The sequence below is a fragment of the Rhinoderma darwinii genome, assembly GCF_050947455.1.
Source record: "Rhinoderma darwinii isolate aRhiDar2 chromosome 2 unlocalized genomic scaffold, aRhiDar2.hap1 SUPER_2_unloc_56, whole genome shotgun sequence".
In the NCBI taxonomy this organism is placed as follows: Eukaryota; Metazoa; Chordata; class Amphibia; order Anura; family Rhinodermatidae; genus Rhinoderma; species Rhinoderma darwinii.
This window is the reverse complement of record NW_027461725.1, coordinates 91,617-110,327: the sequence shown is the minus strand read 5'-3', so window position 1 is coordinate 110,327 and position 18,711 is coordinate 91,617. Positions and strand designations below refer to the sequence as shown.

The 18,711-nt window shown below is 47.3% G+C and overlaps 10 non-coding genes across 10 annotated transcripts; all 10 read left to right on the top strand.

The window, feature by feature from the left end:
* Positions 1-5,098: 5,098 nt before the first annotated feature.
* On the top strand, positions 5,099-5,289 carry LOC142680963 (U2 spliceosomal RNA). The gene has a single exon (XR_012853350.1). It is a non-coding gene; the product is annotated as a U2 spliceosomal RNA (small nuclear RNA).
* Positions 5,290-6,528: 1,239 nt separating this feature from the next.
* Positions 6,529-6,719, top strand: LOC142680450 (U2 spliceosomal RNA). Its single transcript, XR_012852937.1, has one exon. It is a non-coding gene; the product is annotated as a U2 spliceosomal RNA (small nuclear RNA).
* A 1,242-nt stretch (positions 6,720-7,961) lies between these two features.
* LOC142680449 (U2 spliceosomal RNA) lies at positions 7,962-8,152 on the top strand. Its single transcript, XR_012852936.1, has one exon. It is a non-coding gene; the product is annotated as a U2 spliceosomal RNA (small nuclear RNA).
* A 1,234-nt stretch (positions 8,153-9,386) lies between these two features.
* On the top strand, positions 9,387-9,577 carry LOC142680448 (U2 spliceosomal RNA). Its single transcript, XR_012852935.1, has one exon. It is a non-coding gene; the product is annotated as a U2 spliceosomal RNA (small nuclear RNA).
* Positions 9,578-10,819: 1,242 nt separating this feature from the next.
* Positions 10,820-11,010, top strand: LOC142680447 (U2 spliceosomal RNA). The gene has a single exon (XR_012852934.1). It is a non-coding gene; the product is annotated as a U2 spliceosomal RNA (small nuclear RNA).
* A 1,242-nt stretch (positions 11,011-12,252) lies between these two features.
* LOC142680446 (U2 spliceosomal RNA) lies at positions 12,253-12,443 on the top strand. The gene has a single exon (XR_012852933.1). It is a non-coding gene; the product is annotated as a U2 spliceosomal RNA (small nuclear RNA).
* Positions 12,444-13,681: 1,238 nt separating this feature from the next.
* LOC142680445 (U2 spliceosomal RNA) lies at positions 13,682-13,872 on the top strand. The gene has a single exon (XR_012852932.1). It is a non-coding gene; the product is annotated as a U2 spliceosomal RNA (small nuclear RNA).
* Positions 13,873-15,088: 1,216 nt separating this feature from the next.
* LOC142680444 (U2 spliceosomal RNA) lies at positions 15,089-15,279 on the top strand. Its single transcript, XR_012852931.1, has one exon. It is a non-coding gene; the product is annotated as a U2 spliceosomal RNA (small nuclear RNA).
* A 1,239-nt stretch (positions 15,280-16,518) lies between these two features.
* LOC142680443 (U2 spliceosomal RNA) lies at positions 16,519-16,709 on the top strand. Its single transcript, XR_012852930.1, has one exon. It is a non-coding gene; the product is annotated as a U2 spliceosomal RNA (small nuclear RNA).
* Positions 16,710-17,944: 1,235 nt separating this feature from the next.
* Positions 17,945-18,135, top strand: LOC142680442 (U2 spliceosomal RNA). Its single transcript, XR_012852929.1, has one exon. It is a non-coding gene; the product is annotated as a U2 spliceosomal RNA (small nuclear RNA).
* The last annotated feature ends 576 nt before the right edge of the window (positions 18,136-18,711 follow it).

The window sequence follows — 18,711 nt, the reverse complement described above, 5'->3', positions numbered from 1 at the left end:
ATTGTGGTGCAAGCAAAAGAAGCAAATCCTGTCTGGCTTCCTCTCCGGCCTTTATTCACCTCCCGTGTAGCTGTGAGTGTGTGAGCCTGCAGGGCCCCATGGAATTGCCTAGAAGTAGGCTGAATCGCTGCAAGGGCTGAACAGCAGTATCGGGCAGGCTCGGGCAACGCGCGGCCCGTTCGGGTTATCGCTTCTCGGCCTTTTGGCTAAGCTCAAGTGGCTTGTCAGAGGGTCTCCTAGCCTGTCATACCCTTGGCCTTAGAGCATTGGCAGTTTACTGTCTGAAGCTCTATGCTGCTATAAGGGGAAGACCACGGAGAACAAGAAGGCGATCGACTGAGTTCCCAGACAGGGATACAGATAATATGGCTTCTTATGGCCGAATCCGATTCCTGGAGCGTGGACAAAATTTTGTGAAGAACGGCATCCGAATTGATATTGGAGAAAATTATCGGGAGGAGTTCGGATTGAAACATCTGGCTACAGAGATCCTGTTTGGACTTCTTCTGGTGGAAAAGAATGACATTCTCTGCCTACAACATCCGGCAAAAGACTATTACATCCTGGTCTTGGAGACAACAGCTGCCTGCCAGAACTTCTACCAAACTCTGAAATTGAAAGAGGGGAGTCCAGAGCTGGAGGGACTTAAATTCACGTTGCTCTACTCCTATGGTGAAGCGTATGTGACTGTCTTCATGTACAATCCGTATGTCACCATGGACAATATTGCTCGGTTCCTGCTGCGGTATTGTACGGACATTAAAAATGGCCAGAAGGTGATGGACGAAGTTGGCCTATGGACAGGCAAATACAAATTTTTGGTGAAGTTTGGAGCAGACCCAGATGGGATTGGGGGAGTTCACCACCCGCCTTCCAATTTCACCATTGGCCGTGACAGAGGCTATCTTTTCTACAACAATATGCCCTCCTATTGTAGGAAATGTAGGAAGTTTGGGCACAAGCCAGATGGATGTAAAGCAGAGGCGGCTGACACACGCTTCTGCAGTCACTGTGGGAAGCTTGGCCACAATAGAGACGAGTGTCAGGAGGAGATCACATGTAATCTGTGTGGTGGGAAGAGACACACATTCAAAGATTGCCCAGATAGGGTAAAGACTTGGGCGCAGGTTGCAGCGTCAGCTCAACAACAACCTGGACTGACTATTCTATCCAAGGAGCCTGCTGCTGGGCCATCTGTTGCTGGCCTCATACGGAAGGTGGCCCCAGTATCAGAGGGAAAAAAGAACCTATCCATTATCCTGAGTCCTTCCGTAATGGTGGCCGGTCCTGTAGCAGTTACAGAGTCCGATGTCCCATCCGAGGCCGAGGGTCTGCCATCTAGCGGTTCTCGTGTGACTGATGTCCGCTCTCCCAGTCTTCCTGATGGCCAAGAGGATGACTGGGGTGAAGTGATGGAGCTGGAGGAGAAAAGAAAAAGGAAAAAGGTTGAGTCGGCTGAGTCTAGTAGTGTCAAGTCGAAAAAGGCTATGAAGGCAAAATTAAAAGACGTACAGCCAGTGCTGGCAATGGAGACACCGCAGCCAGTATCGGCAATTGAAATGTCCCAACCTATCCAGCCCACCATGGATATCCAGGAGTTCGCAACTCCAAGCCTGGGGGATATACTTCCTGAACTTTCTGATTCTGATGGGTCATCATGAAGTCTGAATGATGTCCTGTCTGAAGTTGCTCTCGCTGAATGTGAGGAGTGTGAGGAGCTCTGCCAGAAGGGCTGCCTTTTTTTCGTTTTTGAGCACATTGAACTTTGATATTGTTTTTCTGCAAGAATGTGATATAGATCACAGTATGGACAATAAAGAGCTGAGAGACAGTTGGCCTCACGGACAATCGGTTTGGTCAGGCGAAAATTCAAATAAGTCAACAGGAGTAGGCGTTTTAATGAAAGGGCAGAATTGCCGAATTATTTCCTTTGTTGAACTTATCCCCGGGAGGGCGCTTTTAGTTATTGTTGACTATAATGGGAGTGAAGTGAAACTCCTCAATGTGTATGCCTCACCTGATACTAATGAAAGGTCAGAATTGATTGAAGATATCCAGCCATTTATTGCCGGCTCAACATCGCTTGTAGTAGCAGGTGATCTCAATTGTGCACTCGAAAGTGAAGATCGAACTGGAGGTGCTGCAAGAAGAGTAGATAAAACCGTACAACAGTGGAAAAATTTCATTTGCGATTTTGAATTGTCTGATGTATGGAGGAGTCTGAAGAGGTCTGAACCAGGTTATACCTGGGAGAACGTTACAGTCAAGTCCAGACTGGATTATGTACTCACATCCAAAAATATGAAGCCAGTGGATATTAAGATTGAAGACAATATCTTCTCTGACCATAAAATGCTCAGTGCAACTATTCATATCCCTGCAAATGAAAGAGGAAGAGGAGTATGGAGATTAAATACCAGCTTTCTGGAAGACAAAGTGATGCAGGAGAAATTCATTGTAGCCTATAAAAAATGGGCAACTGCTAAAGGAAAATTTCCATCAATCCTAGAATGGTGGGACAATACTAAAGAGAAGATCAAGAACTTCTTCTTAGATTATGGGATTAAAAGAGCCCGAGAGAAGAAAAGGTGGTACAAGAGACTCAACACAAAATTACAGACTTACCTGAGTTTGAAGAACGCTGGTGTTGATATCGCTGACCTGGTGGGAAAAATTAAGAAAGAAATTAAAGAGGTCATCCATCAAAAAGGACAAGAAGTGATCTTTAATACTAAAGTGCAACAGTTGGAAAATAACGAGAAATGTTCACGCTTCTTTTTCAAGAAAAGTATGGAACAGAAAAATATCATGACCAATATCGCTGGTCAAACCAGCAAAGAAGGTATGCTTCAAGAGGCCAAGAAATTCTATCAGTCTCTCTTTGACAAAAAGAAGATAGATATGTCTTTTGTCTCACACGCCCTAGAAGCGCTAGAACTTAAGCTTGGCCAAGCTGAGAAAGAAGACTTATGCAAGGAACTTACCTTGGGAGAACTCCTGAGTGTAATCAAGAGTTTCGCAAGAGGGAAGGCTCCAGGATCAGATGGTCTATCAGTGGAGTTCTTTTCAACATTCTGGAACACTCTGAAGGAAGACCTGCTGGAGATCTTCAAAGCAGCAATGAAGAGCGAGCTGTTACCTGAGTCATGGAGGAGAGGAATACTTACTTTGCTGTTCAAGAAAGGAGACAAGACCAGTCTTGAAAATTGGAGGCCAATAACCCTCCTCAATGTCGATTACAAGGTGTTATCCAAAATTTTGGTTAATAGAATTAAGAAACACATCGACAAGGTCATCCACCAAGACCAAGTTTGTGGGGTACCGGGTAGAAGTATTGCAGATAACCTAAATACCATCAGGGACTGCATCTGGTACTCCAAAGACAGAAAGCAAGATTTGGCCGTGTTGTCACTGGACTTTCAGAAGGCCTATGACCGAGTCTCGCACGAGTTCCTGTGGCTTGTGCTGAAGAAAATGAATTTTCCTGAGACAGTGATCAAACAAGTCGCATTACTGTACAAAGAATCCTATAGCCAAGTTACCATTAATGGCTTCTTGTCTGGAAAAGTGGATCTGATGTCTGGGGTAAAACAAGGATGCCCCCTGTCGCCCATCCTCTTCATCTGTGTCCTCGAACCCCTGCTCACGCTGTTGAGGAAAGATAAGATCATTAGAGGGGTGCCGATTCCAGGAGGAGGTGGGCAGTCAGTGAAAGTAAGTGCCTATATGGACGATGTCAATATTCTATGCTCCAATAAACAATCTGTGAGGAGGGCGCTACTGCTAACAGACTTCTTCTGTCAAGCATCAGGATTCAGATTGAATAAGAATAAGTGCGACTGCTTCACACTGAAGGAATGGAGGGATTTCGACTTACCTGAGGTCAATACCCAGTGCGACAGAATCAAAATTCTTGGTGTCATATTCACGCCCCAGAATGATGGAAAAGAAAGCTGGGAGCTGATAAGTGAAAAGGTGAAGAAGAAGATTGAGTTTTGGAAACTCAGACAGCTAACAATTGAAGGGAAGAACTTGGTCATCAAGGCACTAGTACTACCTCTGCTGTTGTACTTGAGCCAGGTTTTTCTACCAAGCGAAAATCGTCTTAAGGAACTCCAAAGGATATGTTTCCATTTCATCTGGAATTCAAAAATGGAGAAAGTTAGACGAGAGATAATGTACAAGCAGAAGAAGAATGGAGGAAAGGAGATTATCTTCTTTAAACGCTTTCTATATCTGCAGTATTTCTCCTTGTGTTTCAAGAACATCAAGACGAATAAAACCTGGGCCTATTTTCTAAGGTATGCTGCTGGACACGTGTTCAGAAAGAGAAAGTGGATAGAGCTGCCCCTTACAAAGCCTACCCTGCTGCTACCACCTGTGCAGTATGTATGTTTGGAAAGAACCATCCGTGTCTACCAACTGGAAGGTATGGAACAGGAACATCTTAAGAATGCCAGAAAGCTGAGAATGTTGCTGGACAGTCACCAAGAGACAACAAATGTGAGTAACTTCACTACATCAAAGTCTATGGAGCTATGGAGAAACACCAATGCTCCTTACCTATCCAATGTTCTTAAAGACTTGTCTTGGATGATTCTACACGAAAGTCTCCCTACCAGGGCATTTCAGTATAGAAGAGGGCTCGTCTCCACTCCAAGATGCCCAAGAGCTGGGTGTCCTGGAGAAGAAAGCGTCATGCACTTAATGTGGAACTGTGCCTATGCTCAGAAGGTATGGAAAACTGTTGGCATTCTACTGAAATTTACCTGTGAATTAAGGTTCCTGAACCATGAAGTGGTGCTGTATGGAGACTTCAAGCATCCTGTGGGAGAGAAGAAGAGAGTGTTGTGGATTATCTTGAACTGTTTAAAAAATGCCCTATGGAAGGTGCGCAACATCTTACTGTTCAGAAGAGACACCATTTCCGAGAAAGACTGTATAAAGCTGGCCCTAAGTGAAATTTACGTCTTCTATTTGTTGGACAGGAAGAGAGTGGGTCCAAAAGCCTCAAGCTGGTGGAATTTAAGAAGTTGGAACGTCCTGTTGGAAGATGTTTGAACTGAAGCTTTTTTCTGTTTCGCAGATTTTATAAGAAATAGCTGAATAAGAACTAAAAAAATTAAAATGTAAAAATCTGTTCTTATCAGTTTAATATCTGATACGTCCCCTATCTGGGGACCATATATTAAATGGATTTTTAGAACAGGGAGATGGAAATAGAGCTTGCTCTGTCCACTCCACGCATTGACCTGGTATTGCAGTATTTCCAGGACCGGTGCACCCTTTCCTTATGTGTTGACTAAAATCAGATTCCAAAAGTGTTTTTTGTGTTTGCCATTGTTTCTGTCTTTCTGAAGGGATCTCCCCTTTTAATCCCATTATTTCAACACCTGTTGGACAATGCATGAGTGATAATGAGCTAATTGATTAAATGCAATTAATGAATACATTGCCACCTCTTGTTTTGTGTCGTCTGTGTGTCTGTGTTTCCGGCATTTCACATTGGAACAGCTCATTCACCTTCCTTGTCTTCTCTCCGCCCTCCCTTTTAGGTAAATTAAAGAGCTGCACCTGAGCCAGCCACTGATTGATGCAGCACCACAGTCAAATAGTGGAGTGGAGTAGGGGAACAGCAAACAGCCATTAAAGCCGCCCGCCCGCCCGCCCGCCACAATGGACCTACCTGTGTACACTAGATGGATGTGATGGAATGTACTGTCGTCCCTACATTTCAAGAAGGAGTAAGAATTGCAGTTGCAACAAAGCCTTGCTTGCCTACAAAGAGAGCAGCAATTTGGATTTGTTACTATGTTACCTAGAAGAATAACAAACTGTGCAAGGATGGAGGTTGTAGGAGCAAGGAGAAGTTGTCTGTAAAGTTGGTGGATGCTTATTTTCCATTTTGCAGTCCCTTGTCTCCCTCTTGTGGCCTCCTGGAGGCAACTAGCTGTGCAAAAAAAGACAGCCTGGCGGCCGGCTGTTGCAGTGTTGCCCTCTCAGGCAACACTGAGTGACTGACTGAGCCTCACCGTCTTATATAAAGTTCAGACGGAACTTTGCACGTGTCATAGTGGAGCCCTCAGGATTCCAGAGCCAGCTTTCTGACATCATAATGGGGCCTCAGAGATAAAAGCCTGGGCCCAGGCAGTGTTGGTCAGTGCTGCTCAGCAGGCAGCACTGGACTGGACTGGATTACAGCTGATACAAGGTGTGAAGGAACAAGGGGTGGCTGTGGGCATGCACTTGCTGCCGCTGCCAGTGTTTATCTGCATGGCAGCAGGGCATTTGGGCGTTGCCAGGTATGCGTTTTTATGTAGATTCCTCCTCTTTCAGCACTGCATTGTGGTGCAAGCAAAAGAAGCAAATCCTGTCTGGCTTCCTCTCCGGCCTTTATTCACCTCCCGTGTAGCTGTGAGTGTGTGAGCCTGCAGGGCCCCATGGAATTGCCTAGAAGTAGGCTGAATCGCTGCAAGGGCTGAACAGCAGTATCGGGCGGGCTCGGGCAACGCGCGGCCCGTTCGGGTTATCGCTTCTCGGCCTTTTGGCTAAGATCAAGTGTAGTATCTGTTCTTATCAGTTTAATATCTGATACGTCCCCTATCTGGGGACCATATATTAAATGGATTTTTAGAACAGGGAGATGGAAATAGAGCTTGCTCTGTCCACTCCACGCATTGACCTGGTATTGCAGTATTTCCAGGACCGGTGCACCCTTTCCTTATGTGTTGACTAAAATCAGATTCCAAAAGTGTTTTTTGTGTTTGCCATTGTTTCTGTCTTTCTGAAGGGATCTCCCCTTTTAATCCCATTATTTCAACACCTGTTGGACAATGCATGAGTGATAATGAGCTAATTGATTAAATGCAGTTAATGAATACATTGCCACCTCTTGTTTTGTGTCGTCTGTGTGTCTGTGTTTCCGGCATTTCACATTGGAACAGCTCATTCACCTTCCTTGTCTTCTCTCCGCCCTCCCTTTTAGGTAAGTTAAAGAGCTGCACCTGAGCCAGCCACTGATTGATGCAGCACCACAGTCAAATAGTGGAGTGGAGTAGGGGAACAGCAAACAGCCATTAAAGCCGCCCGCCCGCCCGCCCGCCCGCCACAATGGACCTACCTGTGTACACTAGATGGATGTGATGGAATGTACTGTCGTCCCTACATTTCAAGAAGGAGTAAGAATTGCAGTTGCAACAAAGCCTTGCTTGCCTACAAAGAGAGCAGCAATTTGGATTTGTTACTATGTTACCTAGAAGAATAACAAACTGTGCAAGGATGGAGGTTGTAGGAGCAAGGAGAAGTTGTCTGTAAAGTTGGTGGATGCTTATTTTCCATTTTGCAGTCCCTTGTCTCCCTCTTGTGGCCTCCTGGAGGCAACTAGCTGTGCAAAAAAAGACAGCCTGGCGGCCGGCTGTTGCAGTGTTGCCCTCTCAGGCAACACTGAGTGACTGACTGAGCCGCACCGTCTTATATAAAGTTCAGACGGAACTTTGCACGTGTCATAGTGGAGCCCTGAGGAGCCAGAGCCAGCTTTCTGACATCATAATGGGGCCTCAGAGATAAAAGCCTGGGCCCAGGCAGTGTTGGTCAGTGCTGCTCAGCAGGCAGCACTGGACTGGACTGGATTACAGCTGATACAAGGTGTGAAGGAACAAGGGGTGGCTGTGGGCATGCACTTGCTGCCGCTGCCAGTGTTTATCTGCATGGCAGCAGGGCATTTGGGCGTTGCCAGGAAGGCGTTTTTATGTAGATTCCTCCTCTTTCAGCACTGCATTGTGGTGCAAGCAAAAGAAGCAAATCCTGTCTGGCTTCCTCTCCGGCCTTTATTCACCTCCCGTGTAGCTGTGAGTGTGTGAGCCTGCAGGGCCCCATGGAATTGCCTAGAAGTAGGCTGAATCGCTGCAAGGGCTGAACAGCAGTATCGGGCAGGCTCGGGCAACGCGCGGCCCGTTCGGGTTATCGCTTCTCGGCCTTTTGGCTAAGATCAAGTGTAGTATCTGTTCTTATCAGTTTAATATCTGATACGTCCCCTATCTGGGGACCATATATTAAATGGATTTTTAGAACAGGGAGATGGAAATAGAGCTTGCTCTGTCCACTCCACGCATTGACCTGGTATTGCAGTATTTCCAGGACCGGTGCACCCTTTCCTTATGTGTTGACTAAAATCAGATTCCAAAAGTGTTTTTTGTGTTTGCCATTGTTTCTGTCTTTCTGAAGGGATCTCCCCTTTTAATCCCATTATTTCAACACCTGTTGGACAATGCATGAGTGATAATGAGCTAATTGATTAAATGCAATTAATGAATACATTGCCACCTCTTGTTTTGTGTCGTCTGTGTGTCTGTGTTTCCGGCATTTCACATTGGAACAGCTCATTCACCTTCCTTGTCTTCTCTCCGCCCTCCCTTTTAGGTAAGTTAAAGAGCTGCACCAGAGCCAGCCACTGATTGATGCAGCACCACAGTCAAATAGTGGAGTGGAGTAGGGGAACAGCAAACAGCCATTAAAGCCGCCCGCCCGCCCGCCACAATGGACCTACCTGTGTACACTAGATGGATGTGATGGAATGTACTGTCGTCCCTACATTTCAAGAAGGAGTAAGAATTGCAGTTGCAACAAAGCCTTGCTTGCCTACAAAGAGAGCAGCAATTTGGATTTGTTACTATGTTACCTAGAAGAATAACAAACTGTGCAAGGATGGAGGTTGTAGGAGCAAGGAGAAGTTGTCTGTAAAGTTGGTGGATGCTTATTTTCCATTTTGCAGTCCCTTGTCTCCCTCTTGTGGCCTCCTGGAGGCAACTAGCTGTGCAAAAAAAGACAGCCTGGCGGCCGGCTGTTGCAGTGTTGCCCTCTCAGGCAACACTGAGTGACTGACTGAGCCGCACCGTCTTATATAAAGTTCAGACGGAACTTTGCACGTGTCATAGTGGAGCCCTGAGGAGCCAGAGCCAGCTTTCTGACATCATAATGGGGCCTCAGAGATAAAAGCCTGGGCCCAGGCAGTGTTGGTCAGTGCTGCTCAGCAGGCAGCACTGGACTGGACTGGATTACAGCTGATACAAGGTGTGAAGGAACAAGGGGTGGCTGTGGGCATGCACTTGCTGCCGCTGCCAGTGTTTATCTGCATGGCAGCAGGGCATTTGGGCGTTGCCAGGAAGGCGTTTTTATGTAGATTCCTCCTCTTTCAGCACTGCATTGTGGTGCAAGCAAAAGAAGCAAATCCTGTCTGGCTTCCTCTCCGGCCTTTATTCACCTCCCGTGTAGCTGTGAGTGTGTGAGCCTGCAGGGCCCCATGGAATTGCCTAGAAGTAGGCTGAATCGCTGCAAGGGCTGAACAGCAGTATCGGGCAGGCTCGGGCAACGCGCGGCCCGTTCGGGTTATCGCTTCTCGGCCTTTTGGCTAAGATCAAGTGTAGTATCTGTTCTTATCAGTTTAATATCTGATACGTCCCCTATCTGGGGACCATATATTAAATGGATTTTTAGAACAGGGAGATGGAAATAGAGCTTGCTCTGTCCACTCCACGCATTGACCTGGTATTGCAGTATTTCCAGGACCGGTGCACCCTTTCCTTATGTGTTGACTAAAATCAGATTCCAAAAGTGTTTTTTGTGTTTGCCATTGTTTCTGTCTTTCTGAAGGGATCTCCCCTTTTAATCCCATTATTTCAACACCTGTTGGACAATGCATGAGTGATAATGAGCTAATTGATTAAATGCAATTAATGAATACATTGCCACCTCTTGTTTTGTGTCGTCTGTGTGTCTGTGTTTCCGGCATTTCACATTGGAACAGCTCATTCACCTTCCTTGTCTTCTCTCCGCCCTCCCTTTTAGGTAAGTTAAAGAGCTGCACCTGAGCCAGCCACTGATTGATGCAGCACCACAGTCAAATAGTGGAGTGGAGTAGGGGAACAGCAAACAGCCATTAAAGCCGCCCGCCCGCCCGCCCGCCCGCCACAATGGACCTACCTGTGTACACTAGATGGATGTGATGGAATGTACTGTCGTCCCTACATTTCAAGAAGGAGTAAGAATTGCAGTTGCAACAAAGCCTTGCTTGCCTACAAAGAGAGCAGCAATTTGGATTTGTTACTATGTTACCTAGAAGAATAACAAACTGTGCAAGGATGGAGGTTGTAGGAGCAAGGAGAAGTTGTCTGTAAAGTTGGTGGATGCTTATTTTCCATTTTGCAGTCCCTTGTCTCCCTCTTGTGGCCTCCTGGAGGCAACTAGCTGTGCAAAAAAAGACAGCCTGGCGGCCGGCTGTTGCAGTGTTGCCCTCTCAGGCAACACTGAGTGACTGACTGAGCCGCACCGTCTTATATAAAGTTCAGACGGAACTTTGCACGTGTCATAGTGGAGCCCTGAGGAGCCAGAGCCAGCTTTCTGACATCATAATGGGGCCTCAGAGATAAAAGCCTGGGCCCAGGCAGTGTTGGTCAGTGCTGCTCAGCAGGCAGCACTGGACTGGACTGGATTACAGCTGATACAAGGTGTGAAGGAACAAGGGGTGGCTGTGGGCATGCACTTGCTGCCGCTGCCAGTGTTTATCTGCATGGCAGCAGGGCATTTGGGCGTTGCCAGGTATGCGTTTTTATGTAGATTCCTCCTCTTTCAGCACTGCATTGTGGTGCAAGCAAAAGAAGCAAATCCTGTCTGGCTTCCTCTCCGGCCTTTATTCACCTCCCGTGTAGCTGTGAGTGTGTGAGCCTGCAGGGCCCCATGGAATTGCCTAGAAGTAGGCTGAATCGCTGCAAGGGCTGAACAGCAGTATCGGGCGGGCTCGGGCAACGCGCGGCCCGTTCGGGTTATCGCTTCTCGGCCTTTTGGCTAAGATCAAGTGTAGTATCTGTTCTTATCAGTTTAATATCTGATACGTCCCCTATCTGGGGACCATATATTAAATGGATTTTTAGAACAGGGAGATGGAAATAGAGCTTGCTCTGTCCACTCCACGCATTGACCTGGTATTGCAGTATTTCCAGGACCGGTGCACCCTTTCCTTATGTGTTGACTAAAATCAGATTCCAAAAGTGTTTTTTGTGTTTGCCATTGTTTCTGTCTTTCTGAAGGGATCTCCCCTTTTAATCCCATTATTTCAACACCTGTTGGACAATGCATGAGTGATAATGAGCTAATTGATTAAATGCAATTAATGAATACATTGCCACCTCTTGTTTTGTGTCGTCTGTGTGTCTGTGTTTCCGGCATTTCACATTGGAACAGCTCATTCACCTTCCTTGTCTTCTCTCCGCCCTCCCTTTTAGGTAAGTTAAAGAGCTGCACCTGAGCCAGCCACTGATTGATGCAGCACCACAGTCAAATAGTGGAGTGGAGTAGGGGAACAGCAAACAGCCATTAAAGCCGCCCGCCCGCCCGCCCGCCCGCCACAATGGACCTACCTGTGTACACTAGATGGATGTGATGGAATGTACTGTCGTCCCTACATTTCAAGAAGGAGTAAGAATTGCAGTTGCAACAAAGCCTTGCTTGCCTACAAAGAGAGCAGCAATTTGGATTTGTTACTATGTTACCTAGAAGAATAACAAACTGTGCAAGGATGGAGGTTGTAGGAGCAAGGAGAAGTTGTCTGTAAAGTTGGTGGATGCTTATTTTCCATTTTGCAGTCCCTTGTCTCCCTCTTGTGGCCTCCTGGAGGCAACTAGCTGTGCAAAAAAAGACAGCCTGGCGGCCGGCTGTTGCAGTGTTGCCCTCTCAGGCAACACTGAGTGACTGACTGAGCCGCACCGTCTTATATAAAGTTCAGACGGAACTTTGCACGTGTCATAGTGGAGCCCTGAGGAGCCAGAGCCAGCTTTCTGACATCATAATGGGGCCTCAGAGATAAAAGCCTGGGCCCAGGCAGTGTTGGTCAGTGCTGCTCAGCAGGCAGCACTGGACTGGACTGGATTACAGCTGATACAAGGTGTGAAGGAACAAGGGGTGGCTGTGGGCATGCACTTGCTGCCGCTGCCAGTGTTTATCTGCATGGCAGCAGGGCATTTGGGCGTTGCCAGGAAGGCGTTTTTATGTAGATTCCTCCTCTTTCAGCACTGCATTGTGGTGCAAGCAAAAGAAGCAAATCCTGTCTGGCTTCCTCTCCGGCCTTTATTCACCTCCCGTGTAGCTGTGAGTGTGTGAGCCTGCAGGGCCCCATGGAATTGCCTAGAAGTAGGCTGAATCGCTGCAAGGGCTGAACAGCAGTATCGGGCAGGCTCGGGCAACGCGCGGCCCGTTCGGGTTATCGCTTCTCGGCCTTTTGGCTAAGATCAAGTGTAGTATCTGTTCTTATCAGTTTAATATCTGATACGTCCCCTATCTGGGGACCATATATTAAATGGATTTTTAGAACAGGGAGATGGAAATAGAGCTTGCTCTGTCCACTCCACGCATTGACCTGGTATTGCAGTATTTCCAGGACCGGTGCACCCTTTCCTTATGTGTTGACTAAAATCAGATTCCAAAAGTGTTTTTTGTGTTTGCCATTGTTTCTGTCTTTCTGAAGGGATCTCCCCTTTTAATCCCATTATTTCAACACCTGTTGGACAATGCATGAGTGATAATGAGCTAATTGATTAAATGCAATTAATGAATACATTGCCACCTCTTGTTTTGTGTCGTCTGTGTGTCTGTGTTTCCGGCATTTCACATTGGAACAGCTCATTCACCTTCCTTGTCTTCTCTCTGCCCTCCCTTTTAGGTAAGTTAAAGAGCTGCACCTGAGCCAGCCACTGATTGATGCAGCACCACAGTCAAACAGTGGAGTGGAGTAGGGGAACAGCAAACAGCCATTAAAGCCGCCCGCCCGCCCGCCCGCCACAATGGACCTACCTGTGTACACTAGATGGATGTGATGGAATGTACTGTCGTCCCTACATTTCAAGAAGGAGTAAGAATTGCAGTTGCAACAAAGCCTTGCTTGCCTGCAAAGAGAGCAGCAATTTGGATTTGTTACTATGTTACCTAGAAGAATAACAAACTGTGCAAGGATGGAGGTTGTAGGAGCAAGGAGAAGTTGTCTGTAAAGTTGGTGGATGCTTATTTTCCATTTTGCAGTCCCTTGTCTCCCTCTTGTGGCCTCCTGGAGGCAACTAGCTGTGCAAAAAAAGACAGCCTGGCGGCCGGCTGTTGCAGTGTTGCCCTCTCAGGCAACACTGAGTGACTGACTGAGCCGCACCGTCTTATATAAAGTTCAGACAGAACTTTGCACGTGTCATAGTGGAGCCCTGAGGAGCCAGAGCCAGCTTTCTGACATCATAATGGGGCCTCAGAGATAAAAGCCTGGGCCCAGGCAGTATTGGTCAGTGCTGCTCAGCAGGCAGCACTGGACTGGACTGGATTACAGCTGATACAAGGTGTGAAGGAACAAGGGGTGGCTGTGGGCATGCACTTGCTGCCGCTGCCAGTGTTTATCTGCATGGCAGCAGGGCATTTGGGCGTTGCCAGGAAGGCGTTTTTATGTAGATTCCTCCTCTTTCAGCACTGCATTGTGGTGCAAGCAAAAGAAGCAAATCCTGTCTGGCTTCCTCTCCGGCCTTTATTCACCTCCCGTGTAGCTGTGAGTGTGTGAGCCTGCAGGGCCCCATGGAATTGCCTAGAAGTAGGCTGAATCGCTGCAAGGGCTGAACAGCAGTATCGGGCAGGCTCGGGCAACGCGCGGCCCGTTCGGGTTATCGCTTCTCGGCCTTTTGGCTAAGATCAAGTGTAGTATCTGTTCTTATCAGTTTAATATCTGATACGTCCCCTATCTGGGGACCATATATTAAATGGATTTTTAGAACAGGGAGATGGAAATAGAGCTTGCTCTGTCCACTCCACGCATTGACCTGGTATTGCAGTATTTCCAGGACCGGTGCACCCTTTCCTTATGTGTTGACTAAAATCAGATTCCAAAAGTGTTTTTTGTGTTTGCCATTGTTTCTGTCTTTCTGAAGGGATCTCCCCTTTTAATCCCATTATTTCAACACCTGTTGGACAATGCATGAGTGATAATGAGCTAATTGATTAAATGCAATTAATGAATACATTGCCACCTCTTGTTTTGTGTCGTCTGTGTGTCTGTGTTTCCGGCATTTCACATTGGAACAGCTCATTCACCTTCCTTGTCTTCTCTCCGCCCTCCCTTTTAGGTAAGTTAAAGAGCTGCACCTGAGCCAGCCACTGATTGATGCAGCACCACAGTCAAATAGTGGAGTGGAGTAGGGGAACAGCAAACAGCCATTAAAGCCGCCCGCCCGCCACAATGGACCTACCTGTGTACACTAGATGGATGTGATGGAATGTACTGTCGTCCCTACATTTCAAGAAGGAGTAAGAATTGCAGTTGCAACAAAACCTTGCTTGCCTGCAAAGAGAGCAGCAATTTGGATTTGTTACTATGTTACCTAGAAGAATAACAAACTGTGCAAGGATGGAGGTTGTAGGAGCAAGGAGAAGTTGTCTGTAAAGTTGGTGGATGCTTATTTTCCATTTTGCAGTCCCTTGTCTCCTGGAGGCAACTAGCTGTGCAAAAAAAGACAGCCTGGCGGCCGGCTGTTGCAGTGTTGCCCTCTCAGGCAACACTGAGTGACTGACTGAGCCGCACCGTCTTATATAAAGTTCAGACGGAACTTTGCACGTGTCATAGTGGAGCCCTGAGGAGCCAGAGCCAGCTTTCTGACATCATAATGGGGCCTCAGAGATAAAAGCCTGGGCCCAGGCAGTGTTGGTCAGTGCTGCTCAGCAGGCAGCACTGGACTGGACTGGATTACAGCTGATACAAGGTGTGAAGGAACAAGGGGTGGCTGTGGGCATGCACTTGCTGCCGCTGCCAGTGTTTATCTGCATGGCAGCAGGGCATTTGGGCGTTGCCAGGAAGGCGTTTTTATGTAGATTCCTCCTCTTTCAGCACTGCATTGTGGTGCAAGCAAAAGAAGCAAATCCTGTCTGGCTTCCTCTCCGGCCTTTATTCACCTCCCGTGTAGCTGTGAGTGTGTGAGCCTGCAGGGCCCCATGGAATTGCCTAGAAGTAGGCTGAATCGCTGCAAGGGCTGAACAGCAGTATCGGGCAGGCTCGGGCAACGCGCGGCCCGTTCGGGTTATCGCTTCTCGGCCTTTTGGCTAAGATCAAGTGTAGTATCTGTTCTTATCAGTTTAATATCTGATACGTCCCCTATCTGGGGACCATATATTAAATGGATTTTTAGAACAGGGAGATGGAAATAGAGCTTGCTCTGTCCACTCCACGCATTGACCTGGTATTGCAGTATTTCCAGGACCGGTGCACCCTTTCCTTATGTGTTGACTAAAATCAGATTCCAAAAGTGTTTTTTGTGTTTGCCATTGTTTCTGTCTTTCTGAAGGGATCTCCCCTTTTAATCCCATTATTTCAACACCTGTTGGACAATGCATGAGTGATAATGAGCTAATTGATTAAATGCAATTAATGAATACATTGCCACCTCTTGTTTTGTGTCGTCTGTGTGTCTGTGTTTCCGGCATTTCACATTGGAACAGCTCATTCACCTTCCTTGTCTTCTCTCCGCCCTCCCTTTTAGGTAAGTTAAAGAGCTGCACCAGAGCCAGCCACTGATTGATGCAGCACCACAGTCAAATAGTGGAGTGGTTGTAGGGGAACAGCAAACAGCCATTAAAGCCGCCCGCCCGCCCGCCCGCCACAATGGACCTACCTGTGTACACTAGATGGATGTGATGGAATGTACTGTCGTCCCTACATTTCAAGAAGGAGTAAGAATTGCAGTTGCAACAAAGCCTTGCTTGCCTACAAAGAGAGCAGCAATTTGGATTTGTTACTATGTTACCTAGAAGAATAACAAACTGTGCAAGGATGGAGGTTGTAGGAGCAAGGAGAAGTTGTCTGTAAAGTTGGTGGATGCTTATTTTCCATTTTGCAGTCCCTTGTCTCCCTCTTGTGGCCTCCTGGAGGCAACTAGCTGTGCAAAAAAAGACAGCCTGGCGGCCGGCTGTTGCAGTGTTGCCCTCTCAGGCAACACTGAGTGACTGACTGAGCCGCACCGTCTTATATAAAGTTCAGACGGAACTTTGCACGTGTCATAGTGGAGCCCTGAGGAGCCAGAGCCAGCTTTCTGACATCATAATGGGGCCTCAGAGATAAAAGCCTGGGCCCAGGCAGTGTTGGTCAGTGCTGCTCAGCAGGCAGCACTGGACTGGACTGGATTACAGCTGATACAAGGTGTGAAGGAACAAGGGGTGGCTGTGGGCATGCACTTGCTGCCGCTGCCAGTGTTTATCTGCATGGCAGCAGGGCATTTGGGCGTTGCCAGGAAGGCGTTTTTATGTAGATTCCTCCTCTTTCAGCACTGCATTGTGGTGCAAGCAAAAGAAGCAAATCCTGTCTGGCTTCCTCTCCGGCCTTTATTCACCTCCCGTGTAGCTGTGAGTGTGTGAGCCTGCAGGGCCCCATGGAATTGCCTAGAAGTAGGCTGAATCGCTGCAAGGGCTGAACAGCAGTATCGGGCAGGCTCGGGCAACGCGCGGCCCGTTCGGGTTATCGCTTCTCGGCCTTTTGGCTAAGATCAAGTGTAGTATCTGTTCTTATCAGTTTAATATCTGATACGTCCCCTATCTGGGGACCATATATTAAATGGATTTTTAGAACAGGGAGATGGAAATAGAGCTTGCTCTGTCCACTCCACGCATTGACCTGGTATTGCAGTATTTCCAGGACCGGTGCACCCTTTCCTTATGTGTTGACTAAAATCAGATTCCAAAAGTGTTTTTTGTGTTTGCCATTGTTTCTGTCTTTCTGAAGGGATCTCCCCTTTTAATCCCATTATTTCAACACCTGTTGGACAATGCATGAGTGATAATGAGCTAATTGATTAAATGCAATTAATGAATACATTGCCACCTCTTGTTTTGTGTCGTCTGTGTGTCTGTGTTTCCGGCATTTCACATTGGAACAGCTCATTCACCTTCCTTGTCTTCTCTCCGCCCTCCCTTTTAGGTAAGTTAAAGAGCTGCACCAGAGCCAGCCACTGATTGATGCAGATCCACAGTCAAATAGTGGAGTGGTTGTAGGGGAACAGCAAACAGCCATTAAAGCCGCCCGCCCGCCCGCCACAATGGACCTACCTGTGTACACTAGATGGATGTGATGGAATGTACTGTCGTCCCTACATTTCAAGAAGGAGTAAGAATTGCAGTTGCAACAAAGCCTTGCTTGCCTACAAAGAGAGCAGCAATTTGGATTTGTTACTATGTTACCTAGAAGAATAACAAACTGTGCAAGGATGGAGGTTGTAGGAGCAAGGAGAAGTTGTCTGTAAAGTTGGTGGATGCTTATTTTCCATTTTGCAGTCCCTTGTCTCCCTCTTGTGGCCTCCTGGAGGCAACTAGCTGTGCAAAAAAAGACAGCCTGGCGGCCGGCTGTTGCAGTGTTGCCCTCTCAGGCAACACTGAGTGACTGACTGAGCCGCACCGTCTTATATAAAGTTCAGACGGAACTTTGCACGTGTCATAGTGGAGCCCTGAGGAGCCAGAGCCAGCTTTCTGACATCATAATGGGGCCTCAGAGATAAAAGCCTGGGCCCAGGCAGTGTTGGTCAGTGCTGCTCAGCAGGCAGCACTGGACTGGACTGGATTACAGCTGATACAAGGTGTGAAGGAACAAGGGGTGGCTGTGGGCATGCACTTGCTGCCGCTGCCAGTGTTTATCTGCATGGCAGCAGGGCATTTGGGCGTTGCCAGGAAGGCGTTTTTATGTAGATTCCTCCTCTTTCAGCACTGCATTGTGGTGCAAGCAAAAGAAGCAAATCCTGTCTGGCTTCCTCTCCGGCCTTTATTCACCTCCCGTGTAGCTGTGAGTGTGTGAGCCTGCAGGGCCCCATGGAATTGCCTAGAAGTAGGCTGAATCGCTGCAAGGGCTGAACAGCAGTATCGGGCAGGCTCGGGCAACGCGCGGCCCGTTCGGGTTATCGCTTCTCGGCCTTTTGGCTAAGATCAAGTGTAGTATCTGTTCTTATCAGTTTAATATCTGATACGTCCCCTATCTGGGGACCATATATTAAATGGATTTTTAGAACAGGGAGATGGAAATAGAGCTTGCTCTGTCCACTCCACGCATTGACCTGGTATTGCAGTATTTCCAGGACCGGTGCACCCTTTCCTTATGTGTTGACTAAAATCAGATTCCAAAAGTGTTTTTTGTGTTTGCCATTGTTTCTGTCTTTCTGAAGGGATCTCCCCTTTTAATCCCATTATTTCAACACCTGTTGGACAATGCATGAGTGATAATGAGCTAATTGATTAAATGCAATTAATGAATACATTGCCACCTCTTGTTTTGTGTCGTCTGTGTGTCTGTGTTTCCGGCATTTCACATTGGAACAGCTCATTCACCTTCCTTGTCTTCTCTCCGCCCTCCCTTTTAGGTAAGTTAAAGAGCTGCACCTGAGCCAGCCACTGATTGATGCAGCACCACAGTCAAATAGTGGAGTGGAGTAGGGGAACAGCAAACAGCCATTAAAGCCGCCCGCCCGCCCGCCACAATGGACCTACCTGTGTACACTAGATGGATGTGATGGAATGTACTGTCGTCCCTACATTTCAAGAAGGAGTAAGAATTGCAGTTGCAACAAAGCCTTGCTTGCCTACAAAGAGAGCAGCAATTTGGATTTGTTACTATGTTACCTAGAAGAATAACAAACTGTGCAAGGATGGAGGTTGTAGGAGCAAGGTGAA